At 36.1% G+C, this 20,780-nt stretch overlaps 1 protein-coding gene across 1 annotated transcript in view; it reads left to right on the forward strand.

Moving 5' to 3' along the window:
• Window positions 1-3,434: 3,434 nt before the first annotated feature.
• Window positions 3,435-20,780, forward strand: part of LOC136836521 (paired box protein Pax-1-like) — a 211,587-nt gene continuing 194,241 nt past the window's right edge. Inside the window, exon 1 of the mRNA XM_067100901.1 lies at window positions 3,435-3,493. The gene's annotated coding sequence lies outside the window, so the exon portion shown is untranslated. The remainder of the gene's footprint in view (window positions 3,494-20,780) is intronic.

A 20,780-nucleotide genomic window follows, 5' to 3' on the forward strand; every position in this document is an offset into this window, starting at 1 on the left:
AAGGATTGTAGCATATAAATTTACTGGATTTCTCTCTCTCTCTCTCTCTCTCTCTCTCTCTCTCTCTCTCTCTCTCTCTCATTATCTTCACTAACTTTCTCAATGGCATTTCCTTCTTCACTCTTCCTCAGTACTTAATATTGATATCTGAATAAACTCTCTCTCTCTCTCTCTCTCTCTCTCTCTCTCTCTCATTTTTCTACTAGAATTCTCTTTAAGGATATTCTACCTTACTTTTTCCACATTACCTGATCTTGATTGATTTCTGAATCAACAGTCTCTCTTTCTCTCTCTCTCTCTCTCTCTCTCTCTCTCTCTCTCTCTCTCTCTCTCTCTCTCTCTCTCTCTCTCTCTAGGTCCCACTACATTTCTCTGGAAGCTTTATCTCTCTCTGTATTTCTCGACACTTTCTGTATAAACATTACTCTCTTCTCTCTCTCTCTCTCTCTCTCTCTCTCTCTCTCTCTCTCTCTCTCTCTCTCTCTCTCTCTCTCTCTTTCTCTACAAGCATTTTCTTTCTCGATACTTTCTGTATAAATATTCTCTCTCTCTCTCTCTCTCTCTCTCTCTCTCTCTCTCTCTCTCTCTCTCTCTCTCTCTCTCTCAGCATCGTGCTCCTCCTGGTCCCTGGAGACAGAAACCATTAATCTCAGGTTCAGCCGACGAAACATACCTGCGAACCAGGTACGTCCATGTCATTACCCCAGTTCCTACGCTAATTTGAAAGGTTTCGATTGAATTATTCGCCTCTTTCACGAGATCACAAGGTGCGCGGTGTCTGATTTATCACTTGTCTCGCTTCATCCACCCTTTCATAATCCCTTCACCTTTTTTTTCATATATATATTTTTGTCTCACGTTTGCCTTTGATACTCGGAAAACCTCCTCACGGCTTTCTTCCTGCTCTCTCATTGGTCGATTTCGGCGGCTGTTAGATGGGATCTTCTCAGTAATCGAACGTCGGTTAGATGATTCTGTCATGCGATTGGTCCGTTAAGCAAGGTTTTATTTACCTCAGAGGCGAATAGCACATCAAAGCTTCGTCGTCCAATCATTTTGCTCGGTGGGTTGCCTTTGGCCAATCACATTCGAGTATGTAAACCTTACGTTCTTAACACCCTGAGCGTCGACTTCTTAGCTTTGCCCTCCGCCTTCAGAGACTTATGACACCGTATCTTGAAATCTTGCAAACATCAGAAAATATTTCTGGCGGGTATTTGGGCGAGCTCGCTGCCGGGCATCATCCGCTGGTTCCGAAATTAGTGCCAATTACTATCTGCGGATCTGGCATGGTTGTTTCACACCTAACCAAGGACGGAAAATTTAAGGAATCTTAATGTCTCTGCCCACTTGATTTTACAGCAGCAGATATATTGTGAATGAAAGGACGCGGATATGTTATAGACTCTGGCATCTTGTCTTAATGCGATCGAGAGTTAATGAGTGGATTTGTACGACGATTATTGAAGGCCGTTTCGCTCTCTCTGTCATGGTACTGTTTTGCATAGGGAGAGCTGTAATGAAACCAGGGCGATCTACAGGTATATATCTTGAAATGCAAAAAAGCTTTTGCTTAATAAAACTTTAAATGATTTGATCATGGTGCTGTTCTGTATAGAGAGAACTGAATAAAAACAAGTAAAAAATGCGCTGAAGTTTCTTCGCCGCAATCGAGTTTTTTGTACAGGGTATAATGCTGTGTGAAACTTTCAGCCGCTGTCCATGAAACTCAGCCTCGGCCACGGCCCATGAAACTCCTAACCACGGCCCATGAAACACAGTCACGGTCCTTTGGTGGCCTGTGTTGTTGGTACCTATAGCGGTACCAGAAGTACAATTATGGATAATTTTGACCTTAAATAAAATAAAAACCACTGAGACTAGAGGGCTGCAAACTGGTATGTTTGATGACTGAAGGGTGGATGACCAACATACTAATTTTCAACCCTCTAGCCTCAGTAGTTTTTAAGATCTGAGGGCGGACAGAAAAAGTGCGGGCGGACAGACAAATCCGTCACGATAGTTTTCTTTTACAGAAAACTAAAAACCAAGCTGAGCTGATGGTGTATAGGTTCATAAACTTCAGATTATACAAAACGCTTTATATTAACAAAGCTTAGACTGGTTTTCAAACTTCATTGGCTTTCCTCATGTTGCAAATCGCTTTCGTTTTTCTTGTGAATTAGTCTTCATTTGACTTTCGAGTTTCATAAGATGTTGTGGGAGGTTGTGGGTTGTTGGGGGAGGGGAGGGGAGGAGGGGTTGAACGAGTGGGTTGAACGATCTCATGGAATGTGAACCATATATATGTATATATATATATATATATATATATATATATATATATATATATGTATGTAGAGATATATAGGACAGTGTTATCATATGGCAAAATAAATTTGTATATATATATATATATATATATATATATATATATATATATATATTATATATATATATATATATATATATGCAAGGACAGTGCTATCACATGACAAAATAAATTTGTGTGTTTTATAGGTATATATAATAATGCCGAAATATATATATATATATATATATATATATATATATATATATATATATATATATATATATATATATATATATATATATATATATATATATATATATATATATATACAGAGAGAGAGAGAGAGAGATAGAGAGAGATACGTCTGAGATATCCTGGTTTGATGTCCTTGACAAAAGGAACGAAGGTAGATTTTCACAAAAAATAATAACAAACAGTGCAAAATATTATATATGACAATGACGCGTCTGTTATGTCGTTGAGAGTATTTTAAGCAATTTATTTAGTCAGAGACGTGACGTAATATGGTATTGACGTCAATGTGTAATCCATTCAAAGAATGATGTCATATTTTAAATTTTTTCAGACCAGTTTCAAAGATTTACCTAATTGTAAATCAGTTTTCTCTTCTTGTAAGAAGGCGAGGTAGGTATTGTAAGTTTTAATACTTTATATATATATATATATATATATATATATATATATATATATATATATATATATATATATATATATACACATACATATACATACATATATACATATATATATATGTATACATACATGTATACACACTAGCTTTACAGCATCCCCAGAACAATCCCCTGCACATGATCTGGTTGGGTTGTCGAGTAAATAAGTGACTCTCGGCTTTATCTCTTCATCTCCAGAACGCGTTCCATCCTTTGTTTCCCCTCTTTTAGTCTATTTCTACCGCAGAGTCATCATTCCTCTTCCGAGGGGGAGGGGGGCGAGTATCCCCTCACTCTCGCTTCGGGAAACAACCACTACCCCTTCCCCATTTCATAATTAATAAGAATTGTAACTTTTCTTTTATTGTAATTTTCAAAATCATATTTCAGAATTATATGTTGTGATAATCTGTATTTTTTTATTTTGGCAGGTGTATATTGGGTTGACAGTCAAGAGGATGAACATTAGTGTGTCTTGGCATTTAGGGTGAGTAACCAGACATTAGTCACTAATAATCATCATTTTTATGATCATTAATATCATTATTTCTCATTGTAGCAACAGTAGTAGCTGGGGTAGTTAATGGTACTATTCATTCAGTTACTAGATTATTATTTTGTTGGTTGTCAGGTTAAAAAGGTCGTGGTACATTTCAGTCAATTTGTAAGCATCCTAGGAATCAACATTCAACATTTTATACATACACAGATACATTAGAATCCTCTACTTTGAATACATTTAAGGATGATCAAGACCATTTACTTTCTACTTGTATAATGGTGAATTGTGATTTCAAAAGAACAGGCTTGGTTAGAATACTAAGGATAATAAGTCTCGAAACTCTAAAATTTGTGCAACATATCGTTTTCACGGTTTGTACAACGCATGCATATCTCATCATATGTATAAGGTTTGCCAAAGCTTTGTGTGCTGACATTTCCTATGAAAGATAATTCGGCGCAAGAAAAATAAGTATAAGGGCCAACAGAAACAAAGATTGAAGTTAAAATTCATTAACTGCGATACGAAAATGTAAACGAAGTTTGAACGGAAGCATTTTTGGGACTGATTTGCATAGTTTTTTTTTTTTTTTTTTTTTTTTGTAAATCGAGATTTACACTGACTCCTTTAATAGCTTGATATCCACAGACTCTAAGTAACTTCTTTAACGAAATTTCTTTGATACTTGGGGTATCTGAAATGCTAATGAACTGTTGGGCTTATGTGGGTCAAACAGAGCCTGGCCGAAAACATACTTCGTTGTTCTAGTTTAAAAACAGGAGTCTCTTCTTGAAAGGGGTGATTAATCTGTGCATCTTTGAAAGTCTGCCTTTTTTTTCATTCTTTTAACTTCTAGGGAACGAAATTTGTCAAAGGTCCAAATACTTATCATGGGCCAGCAACCTGCCAGTCAACAGTAGTGTGTCCGATTTCCTAAAGATAGGTCTCTAGGGCCCAATAACTGAAACCTACAGACTTGGCGACACTTTTTATATTTGCTAACCCGATCAATATGTTTCTCCCCGAAAATAAGTTTGAGCAAAGTGCGAATTATTATTTTCCCTCCATAACTTTTTGCTGAAGCATCCAACTAACTGCGCATTCCCTTAACAATTGCAGACGCATTTTGTAATACACTTTCTAAATCGCAGAGCATAATACTACTAAAATTGTTTTAATATTAGGGTCGAAATTGAAATTTTCTCACACTCCATATCATATGAATCTTCTGTGCCATTTTGAGATGGGATAAAAAGAGATCCCCGTAAATCCTATACATTTCATTCTTTATTACTTATGTGAGTATTATTATTCTTGTATTATTTGCGCATGTCGAGTGCCATTTGCCTTCCATCATTTGCATGAGTGGTGTTCATACTTTTGATTGATTTTATTACTATATCATACTATTATCTATTATGTTTTTATTATGAAACCAGTCTTTTGTATTATATTTTATTCTGGCGTTCGTGTATCACTTTTTGCTCAAGATGTTTATGACTGGAGTTCAAGCATTGTACAGTGTGTGGTATTTATTTAGTTTATCAGTGACATAAGCATAATTAATGTCTGATACAGTGCATATCTTGTAGTTATAACTTCCAGTCATTATATAATGCTGAAGAGTGCCTGTCCTTATCTCGACTTCCGTTTCTTGTTTACATAAGCTTTATTCAAGTGTTATACAGTGGTTGTCCTTTATCATTCATCATTTACATAAATACAACCTTGCGGTATAATTCCCTTGAGCAATTTCTGTCCAAGACGGCGCGGCAGTTGCCTTCGGCATCGATAGGGGCTAAGTATAACTCTCATTGCAATGCAACAAAGCAGAAGGTGCGGCACAGAGATTTTTCCCCTTCTCGGTGGGAAATAAAGGTAGGCGAGGCATTATTCTTCTTTCCTGGCGGAAAATGAATACCCCCTTCGTTCTGTAGCGGCGCGAGATGGGAGAGATAACTAGACGAAAAAGCGTGACTTATGTAGCGTGCGAAAGGTATTTGTTTTGGCAGAATTCAAGCCAGCAAGGAGAAGAAGAAGAAGAAGAAGAAGGAGGAGAAGGAGAGACAGAGAGTAGAGACGGCCCCGGGGGCAATATTTATGGTCTTTCCTGCACGCCAAGCATGGAACATACACTGTGAAGCCTCACTGAGTGCACGTGGGCGTACTGGTGCAGGTGTTGGCTAGGCTAGGCTGTAGGTTAGGCTACGTATAGGCTAGCAGGGGCGCGGGCGTGTCTGTGTGTAAGTCTCCTTGCAGCAAGGAGAGGGGAAATGTGTGGTCGTTTTCGATTGGCGACGCGGAGGAGGAGCGCGTTCAGTTCGAACCCCAGAATGAGCCGTTGGATGCGTTCGTTTCCTAAGACGTCGATAACAGAAGCGTTGTCAACCTGTCTTATTGGTCGTTTCAGGTGATTGAATAGATGACACCTTCTCCCGAAAAATAAAAGTGAATTGAATCAGATGACTTATAGCGTTCCACATACCTTGACTGCTAGCTGGGTCGAATTTATTTCCGAATCTTGTCGCTGAAAACGACAGGAAAATAAAAAGAATAAAAAAAAGGGGAACATAGGCGTCTTAATCAACATCTTAACTTTTTGCCAGCGACTATCAACGTTAATAAATGTCTTTCTGGTGTGATTATCTAGCGTTTGTCAACCGGTTATTTCAGAAGGAAAAAAATGTGGGGGTGTAAATATATATATATATTTTTTACCCTCCTCACAAAATTCTTCTCATTTTTTTTTGTCTATTTAAAGGTCACGCCGGAAGTACCCGATGAATGAATGAAAAAACTACAATTTTTTTCCCATAGTATTTTCAGCTTATCGTAATTATAGTGACTTTTTTTGAGAACCCATGTTCACTACCGTTTAATGTTAGTGGCTGTTAAGATCAGGTTTAAGATATGAGGAAATAGCTGTGATTGACACTCATTGCTATAGAAAAGTTCAGATTATACAGTATTCTATCTCATTTAAAGAAATAATAATAATAATAATAATAATAATAATAATAATAATAATAATAATAATAATAATAATAATAATAATAATAAAACATAACATTTTAGCTCGACTATACAGTTACTGTATGGAAATAAAGATATATATATATTATATATATATATATATATATATATATATATATATATATATATATATATATATATATATATATATATATATATATATATATATATATATATATATAATATATATAGTATATAATTATAAATATACTTATACATATATATTTACTCTTTCATTACAGCACTTACATCATTACATCGAGAAATATTTTTTTCACACAGCCCATAATATTATAAATGCCAAAATTTTCTGCACAGGTCAGTCGCATCGACTGATCGAGTGACTGAATGAGTAACCAACTGACTGATTTGCTTGCACATCCTTGCGTTGCAAAACCGAAGGTCATCGACGCCACTGTACTTCTAAACTGGCCGATGTGGGAACGAAATTATAGGTGATAATGACAGCAGGAGATTAGTTTCCTATTTAAGATAGTTGAAACTATTGCAATCCAGAGGTCTTTTATTCCTCACACCGTTGGACTGTGGAACAGTCTTCCATAGGATGCTGTGCAATTGGAACTTCAGAAGTTCAAGCGAAGATGCAATGCATTACTACGCTAATATAATTTTCCTTGGATTTTAATAATTTACTGACATTTTTGTTTATTTATTTATCACTGTTAATTTATCTGTTTTTTTCTATTAACTGATTTCCTCTTTCTGTATTTCAACTTTACTTTCTGTTACTTCTTTCGAATGAAGACCATATTCTTTGGAAGCTAGAATTTCAAGTCAATGGCCCCTATAGGCTTGCTCCATATGAATAGGGTTCGTCTTCTGAATTTATTCCGAATAATAATAATAATAATAATAATAATAATAATAATAATAATAATAATAATAATAATAATAATAACATGGGCCTGTGAAGCCACATCCTTCTGCTCTGGTCTGCTCTCCGACAATTTGTGGACTTTCAGAAATATTTGAGGCACTTTTTCCCCCATCATTGGTTCGTTCTACCTTGTGACTGTGCCGACGACCTTTGTTTGTCGTGACGCTATGTCGATAAGCTTATCAATCAGTCAGACTATTTTGGGAAATACCTGTCTGGTGTCTGGACAACCCTTCTGGAACGATCCATCTTGTTTGTGGGTAAGATTAGATCTCAGTCTTTGGAAGAAGCGTCTTCTTGTGTGATGATCTGATGAAAAATTTTAATGTAGGAATATTTCTCATTTTTGGACGGCCTGTCTTCCAAAATGAACAATTTTGGCAATAAGAATATGCCATTATTTCAAGTTACATTAAAAAAAAAACTTACGTATCATTGCAAGCATTCGGTACCCAAATTGTACAACTCATTAGTCAATGAAATTGTGAGGTGTATTAGAAAAAAAAAATTGGTGAAGATTTTGGTCACAACTTCCATCCAAAACCTTAATCTGACAAAATTCAAATCCTAGGCAACCCAGAAAAGCATAAATATCATTTACACCATTTGGATTTCGTCCTAATACAACCATTTATCAGTAAAATATAAAAAAGTGACATTTAGAAAACCCAGTTTCTGTATATATGTGGATCCAAATTCTCCAAGAAACGACCCAAATTAACGTATAAACGCCCAGGAACCCTACAATCTCGTAAATATCATTCATAAATATCACTCACGTAATTTGGAGTTCGCCCTAATACAACCATTTGTCAATGGAAGTGGAAAAAGCTGTGAATGAGCTGTTTGTAAACACTGACTCAAATACTACTTCTTCTTCTTTCCTGTCCTCTCGAATTCTCACACTTCACGTCCACGAATGTCAGTTCATTTAGGGCATTTCACAGCTAGTTATGATTTAGCTAGTCAGTTGGGGCTGAAGCTGCTAGTCTCGAGTGGCAAAGGTGAGGTGTGAGCTGGTCATTAGTCTGCCAGCGTTAATTATCTTTAATTAAGTTTATTAGATATTCGGTGAAGGTATGAATCCTTAGCAGCAGACCGGAGAATTTTTGATAAGAAATGGTGTCATAAGTTCTGAGCATAATAATAATAATAATAATAATAATAATAATAATAATAATAATAATAATAATAATAATAATAATAATAATATTATTATTATTATTATTATTATTATTATTATTATTATTATTATTATTATTATTATTATTATTATTACTAAAAAGTACTCATAGTAGCCTGAGTCTTGAAATAGAGAAACAAATGCGCAGTTATGTATAGGTACAAATCTATTTAAAGATAAAGTCCATAAAGAAATTTATTTTTAAATAAATAAATAAATAATTATTAGAATTAGAATGACTCTCATTTATCTTCAATCGGTTAATACTTCATTAGAATGTAAATTAAACAAAGCTTATTAGAGATAGCAAATGATCTACTAAGACCAACCAGGACAGAAAGATAAGATAGTTTTAGAAAATATATTTTACATTTTTATAAGACCAACCAGGACAGGAAGATACGATATATTTAGGAAGTATATTTCAGGCGTCTTTTTCCTATTATAGTCGAGTTTTAGAACCCCCCAAGAAGCCAGGTCACGCCCGAAGGTCACCCGAAATGAAAACAGGTCAGGGGTCAAGTTCGGGACATTTTTTCCACAGGACTTCCTATTCATGTCCGTTCAACTGTGTCCTAGGAATGTCTGCCGCGGAGAGGTTCCCACGACTCATTGAGCAATCTCTCTCTCTCTCTCTCTCTCTCTCTCTCTCTCTCTCTCTCTCTCTCTCTCTCTCTCAAATACACACCAACACTTGCACTGTGATATATTCTCTCTTACTCTATCACACACCGACACTAAAATATGTTATCTCTCTCTCTCTCTCTCTCTCTCTCTCTCTCTCTCTCTCTCTCTCTCTCTCTCTCTCTCTCTCTCTAACATATATTCTCTCTCTTTCTCCCTCTCTCTGCCACCAGAAGTTGTAAACAGCAACAGTGTGGAAGAGTTTAAAAGAAAGCTAGACAAAATCTTTAGAACTGTGAATGAAAAGTAAAACCTGCTCTTAGAGATAAGTGAGCACATGATGTCTCCTCGGATGGCCTGACAAGTCTTTGAGACATCCTAATCCTTGTAACTCTCTCTCTCTCTCTCTCTCTCTCTCTCTCTCTCTCTCACCAGGGCTTGCATGCTTAGTCAGTAATGACATCATCAAATCTTCAAGTTATAAAATCCTTTCTTTGAATTGTCATATTTGAATTTAGATATACAAGGTAATATATCTGTCTGTCTATTCAGGAAAATCAACAGATGTTTATCATGATATAATTCACAACTGAAGGGCCTCGACGAGGTAGTGCTTACGGCAATGGGGTGAAACCATTCATATGATCTCTCTCTCTCTCTCTCGATCTCTCTCTCTCTCTCTCCTACACACGCACACCATCCTCCGAGAATCCTAGATAGCATTATCTCTTCGTATTTCGAAGAAATTGCTTGCATATTTATCACAACTCTCTCTCTCTCTCTCTCTCTCTCTCTCTCTCTCTCTCTCTCTCCTCTCTCTCTCTCTCTCTGTCATCCCCCAGCATCTTAAATTTTCTTAATTTTTATCATAATTTCATTGACATTTACTTATGCTTGCAACCTTATCCATACCCCATCTCTCTCTCTCTCTCTCTCTCTCTCTCTCTCTCTCTCTCTCTCTCTCTCTCTCTCTCTCTCTCTCTTTCGTCATTCCCTAAGCATTCTTAATAATCTCCTCATCTCCCGACATTCTTAAATTACCTTCATTCATTTTTATCAGAATTCCATTGAAATTTACTTAGACTATCAATAATGCCCTACCCCACCATCTCTCTCTCTCTCTCTCTCTCTCTCTCTCTCTCTCTCTCTCTCTCTCTCTCTCTCTCTCTCTCTCTCTCTCTCTCATCTCCCAGCATCTCAAAGCAACTTCATGTGCTTTTGTCAAATTTTTCTTGAAATCTACTTATGCTGACAACCTGGATCTACCTCCCCCCTCTCTCTCTCTCTCTCTCTCTCTCTCTCTCTCTCTCTCTCTCTCTCTTTTAGTATCCTCAATAACCTCGTCTCCCAACATTCTTCAAGTAACTCCTTTCATTTTTCTCATAATTTCATTGAAATTTGCTTCTACTATCAATATTAATTTCTCTCTCTCTCTCTCTCTCTCTCTCTCTCTCTCTCTCTCTCTCTCTCTCTCTCTCTCTCTCTCTCTCAGCATCCTCGATAACCTCCTCATCTCCCAACAATCTTCAAGTAGCTCCTTCCATTTTTTTCCATAATTTCATTGAAATTTACTTACACTAGTAATCTTACTCTCTCTCTCTCTCTCTCTCTCTCTCTCTCTCTCTCTCTCATTCTCATCTCCCAGAGCAGCATCCCAAGCCAGCCCAGGGATGCTGGGACACCACAGATTCCCATTATCTCCGGCCGAGCGTCGTGGGGCGCGGCATTGAGACACACTCGCCCCTTCAAAGCACCGGAGAAGATATTATATACTGTTCATCATTGCACGTCACGGGAACTCGAGTACCAGAACTCTCTTTTGGGACGTAGCCTTTAATTTCATGTGTTGCGCATTTGCATAAACGGGAGGGACAACCTGGTTAGCCCTGCGGGGTTCGTTTTACATCTGGTTGTATGAGTATATATTATATATTAAGGCTTAAACGCCAGCTGTGGCGCCCAGGAAGGGAATTGTTGTGTCGGGGAAAAAATGAGACAGAAGTACTTGGCTCTTTTGAGATGATGTCATTATTTGATGTGGCTGGAGACTGAAGGCAGGCGCTTTGAGAGAGAGAGAGAGAGAGAGAGAGAGAGAGAGAGAGAGAGAGAGAGAGAGAGAGAGAGAGAGAGATGTCACCCAGAACAATGTAATAATTAGGAATAAATTATGGACGGAAATACTGTTTTAAGTTTCGAGAATGGTTTAAAATGGGAACATTTCTAGTTGGACATCATTTGAAAGTCTAACTGAGAATGTTAGATCATGAAATTTTAGACTAAGTCTATGAATTTTTTCAAGGTGTTTAAGTTCTTAGATGAACACAAACACATCCACACACACACACACACACACACACACACACACACACACACACACACACACACACACACAAGCACTTCCTGAGGTCTCTTTACAGATAAGAATGGAAAACCAATTGAGGATTATTGAATAAAACATTATTTTAATATAAATTACAACAAAGAAAAAATATAGACATAGAGAATTTGTTTTGCAATGTTAATATCTGATATTTTTCTGAACAAAAAGGTTATCATCCCAAGTGGGTAGGGGTTAGGAGAGTGGTATGGAAAATAAAATAGCATTTCATTGCGTGTGTGAGAGAGAGAGAGAGAGAGAGAGAGAGAGAGAGAGAGAGAGAGAGAGAGAGAGAGAGAGATATGACGATCATGAAGAGAAACATTATGAAGGCAATAAGTGAGATTCGGACATATTTAACCATGTGGAACTAAACTTAGACAACGGTGAGAGAGAGAGAGAGAGAGAGAGAGAGAGAGAGAGAGAGAGAGAGAGAGAGAGAGAGAGAGAGAGACTGTCATAATGAGAAACATTAACAGGTTACAGTTGAGACTGAGAAATCATTGACCATGTGGAACTACTGTTAGACAACGGTGAGAGAGAGAGAGAGAGAGAGAGAGAGAGAGAGAGAGAGAGAGAGAGAGAGAGAGAGTCATAATGAGAAACATTAAAAGGTTACAATTGAGATTGAGAAATCATTGACCATGTGGAACTAAACTTAGACAACGGTGAGAGAGAGAGAGAGAGAGAGAGAGAGAGAGAGAGAGAGAGAGAGAGAGGGGATATATAATGACAGGAACGCACAACCCGTCACAACCGCGCAGACCCCGTAATTATCAGACATTAATACTGACAGCGAGTCCCACCAACCAGCCCAGGTCCGTTTTTCCCCTCGTATCTACCCTGGGGGTGAGAAACTTCAGGGGGGGAGTTTGCGTCGTGGTGGGGGAGGGGAACGGGAGAGGGATAAGGGGAAGAAGAAGAAGAAAGATGGAGGAATGAAACAGATAATCAATAATGAAGAGGTTTGTGAGGGGAGAATGAAAGTTGAGAGAAGGAGTCTTTGGGCTTTCTCCCAGTGCAGTGGTTTGGGAAAGTGTGGGGTAATAATAATAATAATAATAATAATAATAATGTAGCTAAACAGGATGATTTCGAGGAAATTCTGCTGTATTTTCAGCTATGACTTTGCTTTATATATATATATATATATATATATATATATATATATATATATATATATATATATATATATATATATATATATATATATATATACAAGATCATTAAATCCTTGAGATCTGCTGAAAGTCTCACAGCATTCACCTTTCGCAATCAGTCAACTAATTGTCCAGTCAGTGAATTTGGTGCAATGATTTATAATTAATTAATGGGTGAATAATGAATAAATGTGGGCTTTTCTTCACTTTCTTGGTCATTCTCATTCCGTTACATTTTGTCAGTGAAGAGATTTTGTTAATGTCTGCGTAAACATCAGAATAAGCTATGAAGAGTCTTTACTTTATCACTGGATAATAATAATAATAATAAATAATAATAATAATAATAATAATAATAATAATAATAATAATAATAATAATGTGCTTTATTTCTGCTTAATGTTATAAACAGCGATATAATAATAATAATAATAATAATATTAATAATAATAATAATAATAATTTAGCAGAATATGAAAAACTAATTTTTCAGTTAGTCACCTATAAATGAATTTTCTGTACTATTTGGCTTTTGCAAAATTAAACTATTATTATTATTATTATTATTATTATTATTATTATTATTATTATTATTATTATTATTATTATTATTATTATAAAGTACTCATAGTACCATGAGTCTTAAGATAAAAAAAAAAACAAGTCCCCAGTTATTTAAATGTGCATATATTTGTTTCTCTATTATTATTATTATTATTATTATTATTATTATTATTATTATTATTATTATTATTATTTCGGGAGAACACCTTCTATCCAAAAGCTTCAATAAACAGAATGGCCGTCTGGATGCAGTTAATTTTGTGTTGTAGTTTCTCAGTTATTATTATTATTATTATTATTATTATTATTATTATTATTATTATTATCATTATTATTATTATTATTATGAATGAAACCCTAACGTATTATGACCCAGCAGAAAAATAGTGAAGACTGTTCCTTATAAGTTGTTTGCCCTTTTTTTTTTGTTAGAATGAAGTTAATTGCTAGTCCTAAGGTCTTATATTTCTCTCTCTCTCTCTCTCTCTCTCTCTCTCTCTCTCTCTCTCTCTCTCTCTCTCTCTCTCTCTCTCTCTCTCTCTCTGTTTGTTGCTGCTTTGGTCTTCATATTGTCGGTGTTCTGACTCTAAATATAATATAAATAATATATGCCCCAGCTATTTCCATTTTGATTTTTAAAAGTCCCTACATTAAAAAATCTGTAAAAGACTTTTGAGTCGGAATTATATATACCGTAAATGTGAGAATACACGAACACTTTAATGCTAAGAATATATTACCTTATGCTGAGGCAAAATATCCAAAGGTAATTTTTTATAGCCTACTTTCTTTCAAATGGAATAGTTGTTTGTAGTTATTTTGCAAATCGTTTAAAGATTATGTGTTTCGTATTTAATAAAGACGGGATGTCATTTGAAAGCACACGCGCATTCATACATACAGAAATGCAAATACTGTATATGTATATATATATATATATATATATATATATATATATATATATATAGAGAGAGAGAGAGAGAGAGAGAGAGAGAGAGAGAGAGAGAGAGAGAGAGAGAGAGAGACAGAGAGAGAGAGACAGAGAGAGAGAGAGAGAGAGAGAGAGAGAGAGAGACAGAGACAGAGAGCTGAATATTCACTTAATTCTAGGTAATAACCTAATCACGTAAAATCTTTGTGTTAGCGTAAAATGAGTCCTTTCTAACTGGCCCGGCTCTGCACCCCAAAATATGAAATTATAATTCCCAAATATGTGAAATGTTTACTGCCTATATCAGTCCAAGATAGTCTTCTAATCATATTTTTTTAAATTCTAAGCTACTCAGACATCGAAATAAATGGCTATTTCTTGCCCAGACCAGAAGTAAGCCGGGAAAAAACAAGTAAAAAATGCGCCGAAATTTCTTCGGCGCAATCGAGTTTTCTGTACAGTTGCTACAGCGTATAATCAAGTCCACCGAAAATAGATCTATCTTTCGGTGGTCTCGGTATAATGCTGTATTAGCCGCGGCCCATGAAACTTTAAACACGGCCCGGTGTTGGCCTGTCCTATATCATTGCCAGATGCACGATTATGGCTAACTTTAACCTTGACTAAATAAAAACTACTGAGGCTAGAGGGCTGTAATTTGGTATGGTTGATGATTGGAGGGTGGATAATCAACATAGCAATTTGCAGCCTTCTAGCCTCAGTAGCTTTTAAGATCTGAAAAAGTGCGGACTGAAAAAACAGAATAAAGTGCGGACAGACAGAATAAAGTGCGGACAGAATAAAGTGCGGACTGAAAAAAGTGCGGACTGACAAAATTCTAGCCTCTAGTTTTTAAGATCTAAGGGCGGGCAGAAAAAGTGAAAACAGAATAAAGTGCGGACAGAATAAAGTGCGGACTGAAAAAAATGCCGACAGAAAAAAGCGCGGACGGACAGACAAAGCCGGCACAATAGTTTTCCTTCACAGAAACTAAAACGGGGAAAAGAACAGACGAGACGGATCACCTTAACCAGCGATAGAAGTTACATAATAGCATCTTCTAATTTAACGCAAAGGTGAAAAGATAATGTTTACGATCCCCGAATTGGTGGTGAGGAGGGGGAGGGGTTAAGGCCCAACGGTGGGGGGAGGGATGGAAGACAGAGGGAGATGGTTGGGGGGGTGGGGAGTGAGGGAGAAAGTATATTACACGTGACATTGCACGAAAATTGCAAACGAAACGACGGGCGAAGATTCTGCGGTTGATTGCAAACTCGTATTTTCATTCGGGGTAATGGATACGCCAGAGAGAGAGAGAGAGAGAGAGAGAGAGAGAGAGAGAGAGAGAGACAGACAGACAGACAGACAGACAGACAATTTACACCTGCCTCTTTCTCAAGACACCGTAAAGGTAGATAGCGTCATTGTCAGGTGTCACCAACAAGTGCCGGATTGATTTCGGAATTATGGATGTGTCCGATTCTCACGCGAGATCGAGGTTTAAATTTGTCTATCAATTTGGCAATGTTCCTCCGTATAGCAATGATCTTAGATACATCCTAAAAACTAATTTTATTTGCTGCGTCAGTTTATCGTAGAAGCGCCGCTTTGTAAACGCAGATGGAGCGAGATTTATCTCTCCTATTTGACATATCTGAATCGCGTTTATGGTTACGTAAGGTTCTCTTAGAAATGTCGCTTTGTAAAACGCAGACGGAACGACTCCTATCTCTTATTTGACATATCAGTATCAACCTACATACTCTACAGTACAAAACACCCTTTCTTCCTCTATAATTTACCGGACAGCATAGTCTTGAGATAGCGAGCTACATCTCGCAAGCAGCCGAGCTAATCTCACGAGAAGCAACCGCGTACGAGACAGGATCGGGACCCAGTTTAAACCGGGGTTTTCGGACCGTTTCATAAACATAAACATACTTATCAGCCGTCCGCTATCAGATCGTTGGGGGGGATCGTGTGTCCTGAAAGGCATCCCACTGTTTTGAGGTTTATTTCTTCGCCCTGCAAATGGTTACAAAGTGTCACAAAGAGTGCCAATGAGAGTGCCATCAGATATACTACTGCGTTACGGATTATAACGATCCCGCTGAAGTATATTTGTTTTTACGGAGTGACACTGACGTTGGGAACGGCGTATATTTGGTGTGTGATGTGTTTATTTTATGGGTTTTTTTCTGAGGTGGAGAGCGAATTCGTTCGTATATAAACCGCCATGTTGAAGATAACTTTGAGCGAATTCGTTCTTATATAAACCGCCATGATAAAGATAACTCTGAGCGAATTCGTTCTTATATAAACCGCCATGTAAAGATAACGCTAAGCGAATTTGTTTGTATATAAACCTCCATGATAAAGATAACTGAGCGAATTCGTTCTTATATAAACCGCCATGTTAAAGATAACAATAAGCGAATTTGTTTTTATATAAACCGCCATGATAAAGATAACTCTGAGCGAATTCGTTCCTATATAAACCGCCATGATAAAGATAACGCTTAGCGAATTTGTTTTTATATAAAGTGCTATATTAAAGATAACGATGAGTACAGTGCCATGTGAAAGATAGCGTTGAGCGATTTTTTTCTTATATAACCCGCTATGTTAAAGAAAACGTTGAGCGAATTTGTTCTTATATAAACCGTCTTGTTAAGCAAAATGCTGAGCGAATTTGTTCTTATACAAATCACCATGTTAAAGATTCCGCTGAGCGAATTTGTTCTTAAACATAGTTCCGTGCTAAAGACAACGCTGAGCGAATTTGTTCTTAAATATAGTTCCTTGCTAAATATAATGCTGAGCAAATTTATATAAAGCGCCTTGTTAAAGATAACAGTAAACAGATTAGTTTTGTATAAAACACCATGTTAAAGGTAACACAGCGAATTCGTTCTTATATAAAATACAATATTAAAGATAACACTAAGTGAATTTACTCTTATATAAATTGCTATGTTAAAGAGTTAAAGATAACTCTAAGCGAATTTGTTTTGAAGCGAATTGCCATGTTAAAGGTAAAGCTTAGCGAATTTATTTTTTTATTAAGTGCCACTATAATGATAACACTGAACAAATTTGTTCCTAGATATAGTACCATGCCATACATAATGGTGAGTGAATTTGTGCTTATATAAAACGCTATGTTAAAGATAACGCTGAGCGAATTTGTTCTTACATAAAGTACCATGTTAAAGACAACGCCTTGTGTCCCTGTTAAACATAATGCTGAGCGAGTTTCTTCTGAAATAAATTGCCATGTTAAAATAGCGCTGAGCGAATTTGTTCGTATATAAAATGCCATGTTAAAGATAACGCTGAGCGAATTTTTTTCCTATATGAAGTGTAATGTTAAAGATAACACTGAGCGAATTTGTTCGTGTATAAACCGCGACGTTTAAGATAACACTTAGCGAATCTGCTCTTGTATAAACCGCGACGTTTAGATAACACTAAGCGAATTTGTTCTTTTGTAAAGCGCCATGTTAAAGATAACGCTTTAAATTTAACATGGCTGGATTGTTAAATTGAATCGGATACGATAAGAGTAAACAGATAAAGTTAAAATAATTATCAAGGGAATTATAAGTTTTTTTGTATATGCCATTAAAATTGAGAGCCCTTCAAGACTGGGCATATAAAGCAGAAGTATTTTAAATTGCACATTATTAAAATTTATATATAATAGCGTAAATACCAGTCCAAAAATTCTACCCAATATCTAAAGTTGCATCGCGCACATTTAATAACATAATATGCAACATTTTAAGTTCATTTCTTAGATCATTTCAAGAGAAGCATCATAATATTTTAAAGATGTTTGAGAACCATACAATAAAATACAAAATATAACCATATCATAGTTTAACTTATGGATATTTAACTTTTCATTTATTCATTAATTGGTTGATTGGTCTATATCTTCCTGGTTGTGCTGCAATGTATAAGAAATAAGAAGTATATCAGGATTTCATTTTCCTTAGACTGAGAAATTTTTTTGCGTTTCTCATTGTCAAATACAATTGAATGTTATTTTTATCGAGTGCTTTTATATTGTTTGTATACCTATTTATTTATTTATTTGTTTAATATATTGATTCATTTATTTATTTATTTAGTTATTTATTTATTTATTTATTTATTTATTTATTTATTTATTTATTCATTTATCTGTTTAGTTTTTAATTTATTTATTTGTTATTTATTTATTTAACTCTTGCTTTTTGGGTCATGAAATATAAGTGAAAATATTATCAGCATTTTTGTCGCTGCCACAGAATACTCTTTTTGTCATTTGAATGCGCTTCCCCTTTTCGTAAACGTATTAATTAATTAATTTACTTGTTCACTTATTTTTTTTTATATAATTTTTACTTTTCGCGTCATAGGACATAAGTGAAAATTACATCAGGACGTCATTCAGCTCGGACTGAAATATCTTTTGCATTCCGAATATTCAAATGTTATGATTAAGCGTCATTCCCGTGTCAGTAGTGTCAGATGATATTCTATCAAGATGTAGTAATTAAGACGATATGGAATACGAGGTAAATTGGAGATAAACTGAAGAATAAGGAAGAAAAATTTATAAAGTGATTAGGAAGTGAAGGACAGAAAGACTGGGGCATACCCATTTGTATTCTTTTTGTCACGTGACATTTTATTGTGTGGTTTATGAGAAACTAAGGAATAAACGATTAGGAAATAGCAGAATGAAAGGAACAAGGGATTAGGAAAGATTAGAAAATGCAGGAATTAAGGAAAATATAAAAAAGGAAAAAATGCTCCGAAGTTTCTTCGGCGCAATCGAGTTTTCTGTACAGCCGCAACAGCGTATAATCAAGGCCACCGAAAATAGATCTATCTTTAGGTGGTCTTGGTATAGTTCTGCATGAGCCGCGGCCCATGAAACCTTAACCACGGTCCGCTGGTGGCCTATCTTATATCGTTGCCAGAAGCACGATTATAGCTAATTTTAACCTTAAATAAAATAAAAACTGCTGAGCTAGAGGGCTGCAATTTGGCATGTTTGATGACGGGGGGCTAGATGATCAACATACCAATTTGCAAACCTCTAACCTCAGTAGTTCATAAGATCTGAGGGCGGACAGAAAAATGCGGAGAAATAAAGTGCGGACGGACAAACAAAGTTGGCACAATAGTTTTCTTTTACAGGAAACTAAAAATGCATATCGAGACATTCCAAATCATAGATTCGATTTGCTTCAAATTTTCATGTATATCCTTTGTTCAATTTCATACTTTTTAAACCAAAGCATGCGTCGTTTACAAGGTAAATTTCCATTATTTAATTTCAGCGATGGCAATTTGTAAATTCAATTGTTTAGTTTTCTGGAAAAGAAAACTATTGTGCCGGCTTTATCTGTCCGTCCGCACTTTATTCTATCCGTACTTTTTCTCTGCGCCCTTAGGTCTTAAAAACAACTGAGGCTAGAGGGCTGCAAATTGGTATGTTGATCATCCAACCTCCAATCATCAAACATACCAAATTGCAGCCCGCTAGCCTCAGTAGTTTTAATTTTATTTAAGGTTAAATTTAGCCATAATCGTGCTTCTGACAACGATATAGGATAGGCAGCCACCTGGCAGTGGTTAAAGTTTCATGGGCCGCGGCTCATACAGCATTTTCCCGAGACCACCGAAAGATAGATCAATTTTCGGAGGCCTTGATTATACGCTATAGCGGCTGTACATAAAACTCGATTGCGCCGAAGAAGCTTCGGCGCATTTTTTACTTGCTTTTAACTAAAATCTTACTTTTTTTTTGAGGGGATAGTTTTTTCTTTATTTTTTTCAATAGAATGAGAGCTAGATTTTCGTTGGCCCCTTGGTAAACCAAATCTCTCGACAGGGTATTTAACAAGCTTGCAGAGTTCTTGTGTCATTAATAACTTACAAGACAGCTGCCGTATGTTCAACGCATCTGGTTGTCTTGTAATGAGATGTAATTAATGAACAGGTACTTGTTATTATTGTTTTTATGTATTTATTTATTTATTCATAAATCCTTTTTTATTTTTAGCTTTTAGTTTTCTGCAAAAGAAAACAATTTTGCTGGCTTTGTCTGCGGTCCGCACTTTATTCTGTCCTCAATTATGTCTGTCCGCACTTTTTCTGTCCGCCCTCAGATCTCAAAAACTACTGAGGCTAGAGGGCTGCAAATTGGTATGTTGATCATCCACCCTCCAATCATTGAACATACCAGATTGCAGCCCTCTGTCTCAGTAGTTTTTATTTTGTTTAAGGTTAAAGTTAACCATAATCGTGCTTCTGTCAATTATATAGAATACGCTACCACCGGGCCTTGGTTAAAGTTTCATGACCCGCGGCTCATACAGCATTATACCGAGACCACCGAAATTTAGATCTATTTTCGGTGGCCTTGATTATACGCTGTGACGGCTGTACGGAAAACTCGATTGCGCCGAATAAATTTCGGCGCATTATTTACCTGTCTCATATT

Source organism: Macrobrachium rosenbergii, chromosome 56, assembly GCF_040412425.1.
Source record: "Macrobrachium rosenbergii isolate ZJJX-2024 chromosome 56, ASM4041242v1, whole genome shotgun sequence".
NCBI classification, from domain to species: Eukaryota; Metazoa; Arthropoda; class Malacostraca; order Decapoda; family Palaemonidae; genus Macrobrachium; species Macrobrachium rosenbergii.